At 37.2% G+C, this 17,629-nt stretch overlaps 1 long non-coding RNA gene across 1 annotated transcript in view; it reads left to right on the top strand.

Annotated features, from left to right (window-relative positions):
• The first annotated feature begins 936 nt into the window (after positions 1–936).
• LOC122074856 overlaps positions 937–17,629 on the top strand; it is a 22,546-nt gene continuing 5,853 nt past the window's right edge. The window contains exons 1-2 of the long non-coding RNA XR_006139074.1: positions 937–1,319; positions 7,009–7,151. This is a non-coding gene — a long non-coding RNA (uncharacterized LOC122074856). The remainder of the gene's footprint in view (positions 1,320–7,008; positions 7,152–17,629) is intronic.

Here is a 17,629-nt window from a genome sequence, read left to right as displayed (position 1 = left end):
TTTTTTTTTTACTACGTATGCTGTAACTTCTTCATATGATATTGAAACTGGACGAAATTGAATGCATTGTAAATAATAAATTATAATCGAACATTTTCATGAATGAACCATATTGCATAAAAATCATAATCCTTGGTAAAAATGCCCTCGAGCGTAAATAAGCTAAATTTACCAAATTTGACCAGGAATCCCAAACCACCTATCATGAATGACTCAAGCCATTTTATACCCATCATGCAACACTACCATCTCATCGGAGAGACTGAATGATGCCACATCACCAACATAGTTGTCACGGTGTTGCCAAGGCGTCGATTAAGTGTCCTGGCAATTTAGAGTGACCAAATTGATCGACCGATTAGATTCACACACATTAACCGGCCGCCAAGGGTCGATTGGCATTGCCAAATCGCCCTTGGCGACAATTAATGTGGGTGAACAGAAAAATCAGTTGCCCTTTGTTTTGTTTTTTTTATAAGTTTTAAATTTTAATTATTAAATTGATTATATTTATAATAATGTTATTGGCAAGTGTATATTGATTCTTTTTCTACTAATTCTATTGGTACCTGGCAGGAATAAAAATGTCATTAAACTGTACCATATATGTATATATATATATATATATATATCACTTAAGATTAAAGAAGGTCGCAACACTTCTTTGATCCTAAATATTAGAAGGTTACAATATTTCCTAAAAAAAAAAATTGCAAAATCGCATTGTTGGAACCTTTATTCCTACCATGAACGTTGTGAACCGTCGATCTGGGAACATAAAATATGAACCGCTAAATTTGACCGATTTAATGTTCGTTGAAAAATAAAAAAGAGAACGGGTTGGGACTTTGGGTCTCCAAACCCACGCGTACTCCGTGAGTTACCATTGATGGTAAAGACTTCTATAATTGAAAAAGTTCCATTGCTTTAGATGGCCTCTGAGTGACACGAGAGAGAAAAAGAGAGAGAGAGCGCTCTGTTCCAAACGGAAGTTAGGGCAGATGGGGCTAGACAATAGCTCCACTGAGAAGTGACAACCACAGAATCACGCCCTAGTTTCTCTGAAAACGACCAAAGCCTCTGCAGAGTCGGTTTTGAAAGAAGCTGAATCTCTGCACTCTCTCACCCTCTCTGAACTCTTCTTCATCCTCTTCCACTCCGTGCCATCTGCTTGCTGTGAGTATGTCTAATTTTTCTGGGGTGTTTTTTTCTGTTCACGGATGGTTGTTTCAGGTTTGACGAAGCCTCTTGGCAGAAAGTCTCTGGACTTTGCGCACATTACTAGTAGGGGCTGCGGATTTTGGAACTTACAACCGAAGGTGAATCTCTGCACTCTCTCTCAACTCTTCTTCTTCATCACCTTCTCTGTGTCATTCTCTGCTATCTCAGAATTTGGTTCATCTTATTTATTTTTATTTTTTTTCAAAATCCCTAAACCATGGAAGGTGAAAATCGCAGTGTTGTTTTGTTTGTTTATGGAAGGAAGTGGTTGCTTTGTCTGTCCTCATGATTCAAAGGAATTTGTGAATCATAGTTTGGGAATTAACATATTAGGCAGATTTTCTGTTGCTAGTCTTTACCTATTGACTCTCTTTTTGCTATGAAATTATTCATTCAGTATTTGGTTTAATCAAATTTTGCAATGAAAAGGTAGTTGCCGATGTAGAGGATTGCAGTGTGTCAACAGTTCTGGATTTGTAACTAAGAGGTTGCTTGAATGAACAACAGTATGTGACTGAATATTGGATCTTTCTACCAAATATCACTTTTATGATTGGTAAAGGACACTGTAATTTTTTTTAACTTGTCTACTGCTGTCCAATTTGCTTCTCTGCATTTTATTCAAAATAGACCAACTAAACATCACCCAAATTGATCTTGGATTAGTCTTACATTTTTTTCTCTTCCATAGACACCATAATTCCAGCAGTAGTACTGATGTACCTTTCTCCTTAAAAATTTCTCATTATTACAAAGAGCTACCCACTGCCAATACCTAGATAGTTTCTTCATATTTTCTTGAAAACTTTAATCCAAAACAAAGTGTGAAAATGAACCTGATATGTTTGGTGAGAAGGATACATATACATACAAAAAATGCACATGCATTCACCATCCAAAGTGACGGCTTAGGTGCTCCGACAGTTGAGTGTTGCGAAGGCCAGGGTTAGGACACCCACCCCACGGTATCTTAGGTCTAGGTGTTAACTTTGTGATGTTGTTATAATTCTATGTACATGACATGAAGCCTCTACAGTCTTCCCGAGGTTCTGTTACTGCTCAAAATCCTGCAGCCATTCCTTTATAGCCATTCCTTGTTGAATTGTTTGTTGACCAACAATTCAGCTACAAGTGTTCTTTTATTCTCTCATCATCAGGCATGGGTAACTCCTATTCCCCCACCATGAGTCTGATATGTTGATAGGTCTATGAGGTTTATAATGCTTATAAGCTTAGGTGTCATTGGTTTTATCTAGAACATTACAAAATTAGAACTTGTGGCTGAATTGTTGCATTATCTATTCAACCCTATAGAATAGAAAGTTTCCATAATAGGATTGAGATTGCTATGACTATGCAAAGTAGAAATTAAAAGTAGGCTTCTCTTTTCTGCATATTCTGTATATTTGTTGAACAATGGATGTTCTTGATGGAAGTAAGCCTAATCTTATTTAAAAAATAACCATTTTAATGAAAAGTAAGGATAAAACTGATTGGTCCAAGACCGGTTTGGATCTATGCCGTATCGATATTGGTGCCCGATTCCCAAGAACTAAAATCTTGTGCATTCACCATGATCCTCAGCATGAGGTACACTTCGGGAGTTCGAGGTCTAGGGTCGTTTGTAATAACAGTGAATTGTAACTGAATATATTGAAGGGTATGTGGGAAAATTAATAGCTTAGGTGCTTGAATAATAATGACCTGGTTACACTTTTGTAGACAAACTTGTTAATTATTGCTAGAAGAAAGTGTGGAAAATTTCTAAAACTCTAATGCATTGGGATTTATGAGTGGTAACTGATAAGTATGTAAAGCACCCAGCTGTGTGCAATGAGTTGCTGACTTACACTTGTTTTCATTTTCATCCATAGTTCTTAAATTTTTAAATAAATGAAATTTATACCCATTGAAGTCAACTAATTTCAACAGTTTTGTATAATTAACAGCTTGAATTTTAATAATTTATTATTATATAATTAGGTATCTAACTAACGGAGGTGTTTGAGGGTTTTTTTGAGCGCCTTAGCGATAAAGCGTTCTTGTGTAATTTTTTTTATAAAATCAATCTATTTGGCACAAATCCTAGTTGAATCCTATTACTCATATGCTAAATAAATATTAAAGGTTCATACTTCATATCAGTGTAAGATATTCATCAAGAAAACATATCAATAAAGTGAATAAACTAAGTTCATCTTCAGCAATCATCAATCATCAATCATTAATCATCATAACATATTAACATATAATGAGAAATTGAGAAGACGGAATAAGAACAAGATAAAAAAAAAATAAAAATGGAGACATTAACATCATAACATCAGAATCCACTCATCCAGTTGAATACAGAAGCAATATCCATTCAAGTTCCTAGTTTTTAGGTTAAAAATTAGAAGGCAGATTAGAGAAGAATGGAAGAAAAAATTAAAAAAATACTCAACATACTGAACATAGAAAAATAAACAATAACATATCTGAGAATTGCATACAGATTACAGAATTACAGATAACAGATCAAAGTGTGTGTGTTAAACGGAGTAGAGGCTGGCGGCTATCATTAACTATTTCTAGTCTAAATATAACCAATTAGCCATTTCTTGTCTTCTTGAAAGGTGAAAACAATACTTAAGCAAAATTGCAAAAAGCTTGTTAGCTAACTTCATTGCATCGGAAAGAATAAGCCAAAACTTTGAATACAATTATTATCACTAAAAGTTTAAAGCAAAATTAAAAATAAAGAAGGAAGAAGAAGGGAGAAAACACACAACGTCGTAACTCGTAAGACTCACTGTAGGAAGAAAAAAAAACTGTTAAAAACTTGAGAGTCGTTACCTGAGAGTTGTAAGTCTCACCGTAGAAAGGAAAAAAAAACTGTTAGGCTTGAGAGTCGTTACAGTCGTACGACTCATGTAACGACTCTCAAGTCTCACCGTATGGTGTATGATGAAGATGAAAGAAGAAGTAAGAAGAAGGGAGAAGAAAGAAGAAGAGAGGAAAAAAAAAACGCACAAAGAAGATATGAAAAATCAGAAAATAGAAAAATAAACAATAACATATCTGGAGAGAGTGGAAGAAACCTTCGCTGGAGGTCGCCGAAGGCTGCCAAAGGAGACTGATAGTCGCTGGAGAAGTTGCCGAAGAAGAATCGAAGGAGGAGGGACGAGCGAGTGAGGCCGTTGGCTTTGGGGTTTTGCGATTTGGAGTGGAGATAGAGAGCTGCGATTTGGGGTTTTGTCTTTTAAGTTATAAAATTTTTGATCCAATGCATCACATGTGCATCAAAACTTATACACCTGCTTATGAGAAAATTTAATATGGAATCTTCATCAAGCAATTTTAATACTGTGTTAAAAAAAAACCCCCCCATAAGACGACTGCCTTTGTCATAAGTCGTCATAAGGTATCGCTTAAGACGCCTTGTAGCACCACTGATTGGATTATTATCGCCCCATCGATAATGCACCTTGGATTTTTGGTGGTATATTTGTTGAAGAGAATGCAAATAGAAAGTTTTTTTATTTTTTTATTTTAACAAAAAACAAATCAGTCATCTGACATTCACTAGATTTGCTTCTAGTAAGGATGAATATATTGTTGAGAGTTTTGTGTCGTGAAAGGTGATCCAAATTGCCTTACTTGCACCAAATTCTATTTGTGCATCCAAATTTAGCTGATTGCTCATTGGAGATGTCTTATTTTTTGTTTAATTTTTAATCAAGTTTTTCGAAGATTGTAATGAATGGATAATCCATTCAATGCGGTGCTACAAATAGGTATGACCGTTTGAATGTTGAAAGGATATTTTTGGGAAAATATTAAAACCATATAGAGGTTTGGCCAGAATTTTGCTAAGAGCTTAATGTTTTTAATTTTATTCAATTAAATAGGAGAAGATATTTTCTAGTAGGAGTGCGGCTCCAATGCCAGTGCCTTAGCCAATGAGAGGGCATATAGGGGCATCAATCAGGATGTCGGTCCTCTCTAGTGGCTGGACAGGCTGCCAATGAGGTCCATGTAGTCGGATGAATCTTGGCACATGCCACAGCACATAGCTGGGGTCCTTCTGACGGTTGGGACCCTCAATGGCCTCTTCAACTCTGGCTGCTGGAGAGGTGCCTGAGGCCATCGACCAGGAGTTGTGTGTCCAAGCCTTCCTAACCATTGGATGAGTCGTTCGAGAAGCATTTGTGTTGGAGTGCATCCCAATCCCATGCTCCTAAATAGATAACACTTGTCCAATTAAATATTAAAAAGGTTACATCTTCTAAAAGGAGAAAAATGGCAACACCACATTGTTGCAACCCTTATTCCCACCATGAACGTTGTGAACCGTCGATCTTGTGCAAACTAATTGGTCAACCCATATCTTTGGCCCAAAATAAGAGTTATGATGGTTTGGTTCCCTTGTCCAGGGAGATTTTCAAGTTGTTTCCAAAGTCAACTGGATATGAGTTGTGAAAACCACGAAGGACTGGTTAATGGCTTTGGTTTTAGGCTAAGTATTAGGGTTTGAGGTTTTGAGTCTGCAAGTGTCGAGAAGAACATAGTTAGAAGATTGTATCAGAATTTCTGCACAACGGCAGGAGACTCGAATAGGAGACCTCCTGGTAATTGGGTTATTTTTCGTTTTCACTTTTGAAATCAATAGAAGCAAATCGTTTAAAAAAGAGATAGATAACCCATATTTTTCTACAATGCCCTTTTTTTTTATTGGGAGAAGTTGTTGCATTTTGTATCAGCACATAAGGGGTGGTTGGTCCCCCATTCTCCAAGGAATATTTGACAGTTCAGTTTGTCCCCCAAACTAAGCATTGGTGGTAGATGGTTTGGATTCTGGAGAATGGTGGAGTGTGAAAAACTGTTCACTGGTTAACCCAATAATTTTTTTCGATTTGGTATGGAACCATTTGTGATTGTTTAACCGAAACTATTGTGACCTTAGACCTAGTTACCAGATATAATAATCTTTGGTTTTATTGGAACTGATTATCAATCTTTTCAATTTTGTTTTGAGTCCATTTCTTTGGTGCTTAATATACATAAAGATAACAGGCACATGTCTGAGTTTTAAATGATAGTTTTCCAATTGGAAAATGTTGTAGTAATTAGAAACTGTTCTAGTTGTTATTAGTAGTCTAGTAATCATGTTCTAATTGTAACCTTGTCTGGGGCGTCCCTTTGGTGAGGCTAGTGATTGATGGAATCAAATCTTTTGGATCCTTGCCCCAATGCAAGCAACTTATAGTCAAGGGATTTTGCCTGGTCAAAAATTCACTATATACATTAGTGTGGTCATTTTCAATTTCTTTTTTAAACTTTGCCATTTCACTTTTCCTGTTTGGTTTCAAATGGCAGGATGTCCTTCAATAAGAGTTCAATTATTATGTAAAACAAAGGGATATTTTGGTCCTTTACTTCATAAACAATAAATTGGACTTCTAAAGTAAAAGGTATTCATGACCTTTTTTCTGTCTATGTAATCATAAGGTGCCAGTGTAACTGTTAGACATTTCTAAGTGGTTAGAGGAAAAATGTTGTAGTAATTGGTAGATGTTATAGTTGTTATCTGAAGTCTGGTAATCCTCTCTCATTTTCTAAATGTTTGTGTCTGAATGTGTGTATAACATGTTTTCTGGTTATATTATATAGAAAGGGAATTCATTTTTTTATATGGAATATTTTTCCATATTGAAAGGTATAAGAATATTGATACCTTGAATGACTTCTTGTTTTGCCAAAAAGTCTATATATATTTATTTATTTATTTATTTTTCAATTTGTTAGGAGATCATCTTTAAAGTGCATTTTACCAAGAATATTGTGAAAGATGACATAAGAGAAGATGCCATCAGTTGAGCCACATAAAGATATAAAGATATGGAGGAAAGTCACCAGCGAGATCAGCGATTTACCAGATTCGATGGGGGGTTAGTATCTTCATATGATTATTTTGTATTTTTTCTAATGAAATGACTACCTGACCCTCCATCATTTGGATCCACCAATGCATTTCTATGTGTAGATAGGAAGGGATACGCTCCGCTAGGCATAGTGGAGTATAGTTCCTCACCCCCAATTATTTATTTGGTTATATATTCATTTTCAATATGTTTATGGAGGGAACCTAGTTCTATTTTATGTCTAGTGCTGAAATGCAGTGCAAAAGTGTGTGGTTCACATCTATTCAATTTATTGAGAACGTAGATGAAGAGAACAAATGTTTTTAAGTATACTCAACCAGGTTGTACTCTATGGTCTTTATACCTAATTGTGCAATGTGGGAGGGTGCTTTGGTAATTCTGATAGCTAAATTATCTAGGAAAGATCAGAATCATTTATGCATCAGATTTTGGACTGAACTTGAATCATATACAGTCCCATGTATTGATGGCGTCTTTCTTGTATTTTCAATTGTCCATTTTTTGACATGGAACCTCCTATAGTATCAAATTTTTTCAAATCTCTATTTTTCCATTTGTCCGAATCTATTTGAGCTGAAATTTGAATTGTGGTCAGGGACCTTGGGATCTACTTGGCTTACAAATTTCAGCCTTATCTAACCCACCACATGTAGTATTCTGAAATCAGGTCATCCAGCTCGAGGATCAACCTGTTAGATTGAGATCAGTCAACTTCCTAGTAGGATCACCCATCTAACTCGACCATGTTGACTCGATTTAGCTTCACTTCTCCCTTCAATTCCCATCGAAGCAGCAATATGGCTGGGCTCTGCCCTGCAACTCCAAGTTTCAAAGATCAAACTAAAACCTAATTTTTTGCCCTGTAACTCGATCTTTCAAGGTCAAACTACCACAACGATGTCTAACTGAATTTTCTGGTCGATTTCAGTTTCTTACATAATACTCAACAACAACTCATCCTTATCCCAACTAATTGGGGTTGGCTAGATTCCTAGTCACAATCATACTCTAAAATTCTTTGTTTTCTAAATTGATTTTCCAGGTTTTATTTTATAACTTTGTTAAGGTTACTGTTTTAATTTCGAACTTCGAACCCTTCTTCAACCTTTGAAGTTCGAACTTTGAACCCTACGTGAACTAAGTGAAGACGGAAGGGTGAAGACTCTCCTCATCTACTCCGGTGTCGCTGTTCCCTTGCTCTAGTGTTGCTGTTCCCTACTTCTCTTGCTCCGGCGTCGCTGGTCATCTGCTCCGGTGTTGCTAGGTATGTTCTTCTCTTCTTCCCTGGTTTATCGCTTCTTCTCTCTCTCTTTTTTTTTTTTTTTTTTTCTGGTTTATACTTTATCGCTCATTTCTCTTCTTCTGTTTTCTGATTTTTCGTCTCTGCCCAAGTGCCCGTTTATTGCCTCTCTTTTTTTCCTGGTTTATTGCCTCTGTTCTTCTCTTCTCTTATGCTCTTCTTCTCTTCTTCCTTTTTCATGGTTGCTCCTGCCCTGCGGCTGCTAGTAGCTGCTGTCCTTAGATTTTTTTTTATTTATTTTTTTTCTATCTTGCAGCAAGACTCTTCTTTCTCTTCTTCTAACCTTCTTCTTCATGAGGTATCGACTCTTCTTCTCTTCTTCTCCTCTTTTAATCTTCTTTTTTCTTGCCTGTTGCCTCTAGTAGTCTGGTTTGTTTGACTCGTCACCTCTCCCACCCCCCCTTTTCTACTACTAATCGGTCTCTTCTCTTCTTCTTCCTCTTCCTTAGTTCACTCACACACACACTGGCACACTGCTATTAATGAGATATTGAACAAGGTTGCTCTTGCCATGCCAGTAGCTGCTGTCCTTGGATTTTTTTTTTTGTAATGTTGTATTGCCTTTTTCATTGATGCAAATTTTTTAGCAGTCATGATTGTGGTCTTCAATTACCAGATTTTCCATGATTAAGAACCATGTTCTGTATTGTGGATTGTATTAATATTAAGCAAGGTAAGTCTATGTGCTACTGGTTCCCAATATACTTGTGTTAAATTGTTAATTCGATGGAAATTTTCTAGTTCTCTTCTGTTGCAACATATTTTAACAATGTTTATTGTGATATATCATATATGTTGTTTCATATAATTTTTCTTACAAATTTATGATAATGTTTTGTTGGCTATGTTGATTTTTTGACGATTTGATGTTGCTTAATGTTGGTTTTATATGTTATAGGGTATATATTGTAGGCTTCTAGCATGTTAAATAACTTTAGAAAATAAGGAAAATAAAGAAATAACATACTAAATAACTATAGAAAATAAGTAAAATAAAAAATGATACATGGGCGATTTGATCGCAATGGCAACGCTATAACGGGCGATTCATCGCCAAATCGATTAGCCATCTTTTTACCGCCATGGATCGATTTGATGCGGTGACAACTATGATCACCACTTTCGGCCACGTCATCACCGCTATGTGGCAGAGGTTGCCAGCAAGGACCACCAGCCAACAACAATATCTACATATATACTCGGTACCCTTCTCTTCTTTAGTAAATGCTAGATTAGCTCTCTAGGGACTCCGTCATAGAAGACCAAATGGAGATCCTTCTTGTAAGCTCTAAATCTTTCCATGAGCCTCAAGAGTAAGTAAATAGCTTCTTTCGTTGATCTACTTGACATGAAACCAAGTTGGTCCTCCGTGATAGTAGATTATGTTCTCCAAATCGTATGGAAATTTAGGATAGGTCAGATATTTCTACTTCTTTCAAATTCAAAAACAGAAGCAGACCCAAGGACTACAATTTCTTTCAAATCCAAAAACAGAAGCAGACCCAAGGACTACAATTTTAAGCAGAGAAACATCCACAGGTGAGGTTTGGTGGTTAGGGACAAATCAATACTGAATCTCGTCTATGGAACAATGACACAGTAAGTAAATAGCTTCTGTCGTTGATCTACTTCACATGAAACCAAGTTGGTTCTGATAGTAGATTATCTTCTCCAAATCATATGGAAATTTAGGATAGGTTAAATATTTCTACTTCTTTCAAATCCAAAAACAGAAGCAGTCCCAAGGACTACAATTTCTTTCAAATCCAAAAATAGAAGCAGACCCAAGGACTACAATTTAAGCAGAGAAACATCCACAGGTGAGGTTTGGTGGTTAGGGACAAATCAATACTGAATCTCGTCTATGGAACAATGACACACAGTAGGGGTGTTCTTTGGGGCTGAAATCTGGGACTTCAATCGCCTATGAAAGGGCAGTTTGTGCCCAAGGTATTAGGCCCAATCGATTGCTCACTAAGGTGTTTATCTAGGTCCCTTGCAATTCGGCATGAAGACAGATGCAGTAAGTAACAGATAGAACCCAGTAATAACAATAGGGGCAAGAAAGAAGAATAATCAACAATAAAGTAAAGAGGCAGATATCGGAGGGAAAGAGAGAAGAGAAAACCCAAGTCATAGGGTAGAGAGAGATGGGATTGAGGTCATAATACCTGATTTTGTACCAATATGGTAACATAAACTATTCAAAACTTTTCATTCCATATCTGAAATTTCCGTTGGTTACTTCCTTGTATATAAAGAGGCAAATAAAGACTCCTAACTAGACTCTAAAACTCAGAACATAAAATCAAGTTCTATTCCGAAAACATGGAATCCAAAGCTAACTAGCCTATCTTCCAGAACTCTTGACTCAAACTCTAACGAAAACTCCAATAAAAAATATGATTAAAATATCTAAGATTTGTGGTTTCTTGATGGTTGTTACAACCTTTTAAAACAGTACTACTTGTATTGTTTTCATTTATTAAGTTATAGAAAATAATTTTTCCATCTCTCTTTAATCTTGTCATCACTTACTAATACATTATCATCTTCTCTTTTAATGAATCTAATACATGTGTATATATATATATATATATATTGACATTCTCTCAGAGATAAAATTGATCTGTAATCCTTACACTTTTTAACTCATCATGTGGTCATTTTAGCACTATGTTATGTATTAAGCCCCAGCCAAATTTTGTTGTGCAAAATGAGGGTGTTTTCTTGCATGACCTGTAGTTTCCCGTGCTGGCTTTCTTTTGATATGTTGTGATATAAGAAACATGACTGTTGAAACAATGGAGATTATAAGCAATGGGGAGGTCATTGTTGTAAACCAAGGTATGGAATATTCAAATTTTCCTTGCTACTATAGCTGAACTGTAATGTTTTTTCCTTTTAGTTGGTTTATAGGTGTAAAGGTTTAGGATGACCTAAATATTGGATTTCCCAGAACTCTTATCCTACATGTGTATAACTACAGGTTATTGGGTAGCCTTGCTAGTATTTCTCCATCCTTGTTTGTTTACTTCTCTCCTGTGGCATGTTCTCTAGATGCAACTATGCAAGACACATGTTCTAACAATTTCCTTAATGCTAGAGCATAGTTAGTTGGGAGTTAGGATATAATATAATTTGATTAAATCAGCTACATGATCTAATAACGACTCAACTAAGGTCCGGGAAAAAGCCCATGGGTTGTAAAAGTCAGAATAGGCTAATACTCTAATAGACCCATAGCATGGGCCCAAGGGAGTAGGTTCATTTTCTTTATCTTATAATTTTCAGTATTTATTTCTCCTCTTTATAATTTCTTTATTTGATAATGACCCAAAGTGTTTGATAAAATTCCCAAATGACATTTTTTTAATCAATCAACCAACTACTGAATGGGCACAAGCCGTGGAAGTCCTGGGATGTAGAGGTTAGAGGGAGCAAACCATAGCTAAAAGAAGTATACATTGATACTTGTGCATAGTTTTTAAGGCGCTGCTAAGGCGTTGATGCGATCTAGAGATGGTAAGGCAGTGCTCCGCCTTACGTGAAGTGACACTTTATGGGTTTTTTTTTTTTTAAATACATTTTAAAATTACTCGATGAAGATTCCAAATATAGATTTTTTTAGTGGTAGGTGTATGATTTTGTCAACACTTGAGATGTATGGGATCAACTTTACTCCACCAAAAATAACCAAAAACAAACGAAACAAAAACACGATTCAGAAACAGAGTTTGGATTTTGACAAGGGTTTTAAGAAAGGGCTTTGAGAAGGAATCAAGGAACAAGGAAGAACCACTGATCTAGGCGACCATTTTGCTTTGACAACGGTGAATTTGCTCTGGCAGCAGAGAGCTTCATTCTTTAGGGCTTAGGCACTCATTTTCGCATCATAGAGATAAGTATAATAAATACTTGTATTTTTTATTTCTTTTCTTTATATTTATAATTTTGTTTCATAATTATCTATTTATATTATATGTTAATATGTTATGATGATTGATGAACTTAGTTTATTCACTTTATTGATTTGTTTTCTTGATGAATATCTTACATTGGTATGAATAAGAACCATTAATATTTATTTAACATATGAGTAATAGGATTTAACTAGGATTAGAGCCAAATAGATTGGTTATATAAAAAAATTTCATAGAAACGTTTTAGTCAATAAGGTGACGCTTTATGCCCGCCTTATCGCTAAGGCGCTCTGAAAGACCCTCAAATGCCTCTGTCGCTTTACCGCCTTAAAAACTATGTACTTGTGTGAAACAGAGGATCATGGATTAGTTGGGGCAATTTATTTGATTGATGGATTCAAGACTGGCCCAGGATACAGAGGTGTTTGAATGATTGCGTTAAAGCCCACTCTCCCTGACCCTTTTATGTATGGGCCAAGTTGTTAAGAGGTTTCCTTCTTGATTTGGGTCCAGAGTTCCCCCTCTCAGTTAACCAATCATTCTAAAAGAAAGAGAAAAAAATATTCGTTAAGAGGTCTCCTCTTCCATTTTATTAATATGCTACTTATTATTATATTTCCATAATTGTTTCCATGGTAGCCATTTACAGTTCTTCCTCTGCTCCAGCTTCTTACCCTAGAGAAGAATTTTTTTTTTCTCTCTTGATTAAGGATTCTACTCCAGCTGGGTCACCCCAAACTCCAAAGCTGGTCGAGCCCATCAACCTGAGAACCAAGGCCTTAGTAATTATCCATTGAAATTGGGTTATCATGGGCTTGGTATTATGTATTGTGTATTGTGCATGGTTTAGCTTGGCTTGGGTACATATAAATATATAATGCCTTTTAGAGTTCGTAGTGGCTTTAGTATCCCATATTCCAATTGCAATGCAAAATGCCATCTGTATACTTTGTGCTTTTTCTAATTTAGGTTACTGGAGGAAAAAAAATTCTAGGGGGAGGGAGTGTGTGTGGGTGGCCCAAGTGAGGCCTGTGGGCCTAATCACAGATTTTCTAAAGCAAAGCATGTGACAAGTGTAATTAAAGTGAGATTAAAACTAAGTTAGGCCTCGAGTGTTCCCCAAAATGACATTACAACCTAAGCCACTTCCATTTCCTATTCTCTTTAAAACAATGGGAGCTTGGGATGGTTTTATTTATTTGTTTGAGTCCTTAATTTTGGAATCTTTGATGACTTTTCCATCTAAAAAATTTCTACCAAGAAAAGAAAGAACTTGTTTGGTGGAATATTGCTAATTGTTGAAGCCAAACAGAAGACAAGGAGGCATCTATGAGAGCGACTATCATGACTTTTAGGGCCCTAAGGTTGTTCAACCCTTCCTGTGTGGAATCTTGGGGCCCGTTTGATAAAACTGTTTCGTTTCACTTGTTTTCAGAAATAGAAATAGAAATTTCTACCTATTTATGGTTCAAGAAACGACCCAGGCAAAACAAGTTCTACTTGTTTCGCCGTTTCTGGAAATGACTCGTGGCCATTCTTTCGTTGGTTACTATCGACTTTCAGAAAAATGACTTATCAAACACCTTCAATTCGGTTTCTGTTTCTATAAGCGAAAATTTATGTTTTTGCCATTTCTTGAAATAGAAACGGTTGAAACGTTATCAAACGGGCCCTTGATAGCCTCCAATTGCTCATAGTATCCATTTACTTTGGTAATAACTGAAGACCCAGCCGGTGGAGTCATTAGCACAACGAGCCAATGGCGAATGGAATGATGCCACACTTGGCCTGGTATTAAAGTCAAACACATGGCATTTGGAAGCATCACAAACATCATTTCAGAAGCAAAAAAGACCCAAAATAGGGCTGACAGTACCATATAATCCAAGAAAAAAGGAGTTGTGGAACAACAACTCGAAGAAGCTTGACTTGAGGCCAGGAGTGGGTGATAAACTGATAATGCACCCTAGGGCGATCCAAAGAGGCTTGGTTCTTGCTCCAAAGCTGGCCAGAAGAGAGAGAGAGAGATATTACTCTAGGGCTCACGGTAATGCTGCCTAGGTTTGGGTTTACTTGATGCAAGCTACAAGTGCCTATTCTTCAAAGGAAAACTTCCCTTAGTGTCTCCATTGTTTCCTTCCATTCCTATTCACATAGAATTCTTTTCCTTGTAACCTATTTGCGACCTAGGGTTCCAAATAGAAGAGGAGGAAGTAGTAAACTTGTAGCACAACTCTCAAACCAACACGTGAACTCTGATACCCAGTTAGAATAAATGATGGGAAGAGAAAAAAGAGAACAAGTGAATGGAAGGTTGGAGAAGAAGAAGAGGAAGAGGAAGAAGAACAGGAAGAAGGAGAAGAAAGAAGAGAATAGTGGAATGTTGTGTGTGGAGAAAAGATTCTCTACGACATATATATTACTTCACTAACAAGATGTAAGGAATTACATACACCTCCCTAGGGAGGTAAAAGGAAAGAAATAAAAAATACAATAAGAGACGAGAATATAATAAACTAGACCCAAACTCAAAGGAGGACCTAAAATGCTTAAAGGCCCACCAAATCATTACAAGATGTCACGACAAAGGACAGCTATGGATCTCCATGCTAAGAGGCAAAATTTTCTCAATATTGGGCAAGGAATAGTCCATGTAGGTCTGATTCTTGGGATACTAAGGGGAACGAATGTCATGTTGGTCGTAAAAATGAAGGGGGGTCGAGGGACCATGAGAGCTTGGAGGGGACCGGAGGGAGAGAGATGGGAGCTAATATGGGGCACTAGGGGGACCAACCCAGGCACCGAATTAGGGGCCAAACACAGATAAACCAAAATGGAAGGGCCAAAGGAATTAAGGAGGGTGAAATGGGCCAATGCTTAAGAGGGATAAGAAGAGTGTCAGGCAGGCCGAGCAAAGGAGCTGGCCAAATAGGGTCAGCATGGACAAGAGATGAAGGGGGAATAGGGGAGAAAAAGATAGGACAGCAAAGGGCCCGACTTGACACATAGAGGCAAAAGGGGGGGAAGGGAGGATCGAGGACTCGATAAATGGTTAACTCCTGCAATTTAGAAGGGGCCAACGGGAAGGGAATAGAGGGAGTAAGGGGGAGGGAGTAATATCCATCGAACGCGTTGAAAGGGGAATCATGGGATGGGGACCCTTCTATTGATAGGGCAATATGGAGCCATATGCAGGGGAGACAGGCACTCAGGAGTAGGGGCAGCAACAATGCCGAAGGCAAGAGAACTGGCCAGACAATGGTGACGACTCGAATGACAGGGAGGAGGGAAGACCTGCCACTTACTCCGAAGGAGGGACAAATCCAACTGCCACTACTATAATTAGGAGAACCAGAGGCAGTAGTGTCTTTGGAGAGAGACTTCCTATGACGGTGAGCTTTATGCTTGCATCTAGGGGAGCGGCTGCCAGAGACAGGGATTGAGGGACAATGGAGGTTTGAAGGATAAGGAGGAGGATAAAGAGTGGAGGTGTGGTTCAGGGAAGGATGGGTATTGACAGTAGCGGTTGGAGAATCAGGGATTTCCTGGTAAGCGGAAGCAGGTTTGGGAGAATAGAGGCTGGAGTCAATGCCAAAGATAATGTCCTACTGGAAGGAGTGATTGTCACCATCATTAATAGAAATTGAAGAAGAGCCAACAACAACTCATCTGCAAGCACCTCAATACAAAAAGGGCATAAATTAGCCTGCCTTTTCGCTTCGTGCGAGCATTGAAGTGGATACTTAAACCCTCTGTGCACCAAAAATGAAGAGGAAGTCCAAGAAGAGAGATCCACGGGGGAATGGTGGCTAGGCCGACAACGATTTTGCTATAGATGGTGGTTCCACTGATGGAGAGAAATAGGTTTCCTCCCAACTTTCCACAGACCACCTTCTAGGGTATGAAGCTTGAAAAGTTCTTGTGGGAACTCGAAGATGAAAATTCCGTTATCCATGAGGTATATCTCATTATTACCTTGTAAGCTCCATTGTTTGGTAAGGAGCAACTTGACAATGTGGAACCGAGGCCTGGAGCCTAAAAAATGTCCGACCAAAGAGTTATGCCAAAGGCTGGTTTCATCATTCAACAAGCCAGGAGGATAGTGTGCAACTTTGGAGCTCCCAACAATGATAGGAGGGATAAAGTGCAGAGGAAGGCCGTCTTAACATGGAGTTGAGGCTTGGTTGAAGAGCGCACACTACATTGAGCCAAGAGGGGGAGCATGAGGAGTGGATGAAGGCTAGGGAGCAGGGGACCTGGGTGGTGACACAACACCAAGGAGCATAGTTGTCACGGTGCCAAGCGAACCAAGGCGTTAGAGGGATGCCTAAGCACTTAGGCAACAAGGCGCCCGCCTTAGGCAAAAGGCATCTAGTGTTATTTTTTATTTTCACTCTTTTCTAACATTGTTTAATACGCTACATATACCTTGTATCATAAAAAATCAACACTAAGCCACATTAATTCATCAAAAATTAACATTAAGCCACATCTAATCATCAAAGATCAACATTAAGTCACATTAGGTTATAAAAAAATTAACATTCAGAGACATGCTTTTGTTCTATGATGAATTTTATTGGTCAAATGATTTTACTTTTACATGAGACTTTTTGTATCAGGTATAACACAAAATCAACTTTCCAACAAGTTTAATGAATTGTAATGACAAAATTAAGTCTGGTCAAACTTATTTTAAAGTGCGTGAATGTTGTTAAAATCACTTGAATGAAAATAATTTTAAAGACATCAAAATAAAAGATTATTTTATCGGACTTTTGGTTTTTATCAATGTTTTACCATGATAAGATTTATAAAATTTCAGAATTGAGAAAAACCCCAGCATTTGAAAGTTGAAAATCTCCCCTATAACCAAAAATTCAATTTTTGTCAAGGTTTGAAATTTCGTTTCGTTTTGGTGGAAATGGTTTTTTTTTTGTTTTGGTTGACTTTTGGTGGTCAAATGACCATATTTTGACCTGAAACTTAGTGGATAACTTATTTTAAAGTTAATAAATATGCTTAGAACATAAAAATGCAAAAACATTAGGACATGACATTGTTTTAGAGTCACACTTTTGTTTGGCAGCAACCGTCAAACTGTTTTAAAAATTTTACCTGGTTTTGGAGAGAACTTTACTTTTCTTAAGCTTTGAATGTGTAGATCTTGTAGGAGTCCAATGAAAGTCAAAATGTGTGATGATGTGGCTAATTAGAGGCTTGTTGAAGTGTTTTTTCTTCAATATGCAAATGGAACCGAA

Source organism: Macadamia integrifolia, chromosome 3 (assembly GCF_013358625.1).
Source record: "Macadamia integrifolia cultivar HAES 741 chromosome 3, SCU_Mint_v3, whole genome shotgun sequence".
NCBI classification, from domain to species: Eukaryota; Viridiplantae; Streptophyta; class Magnoliopsida; order Proteales; family Proteaceae; genus Macadamia; species Macadamia integrifolia.
This window is presented reverse-complemented; position numbering and strand designations above follow the sequence as displayed.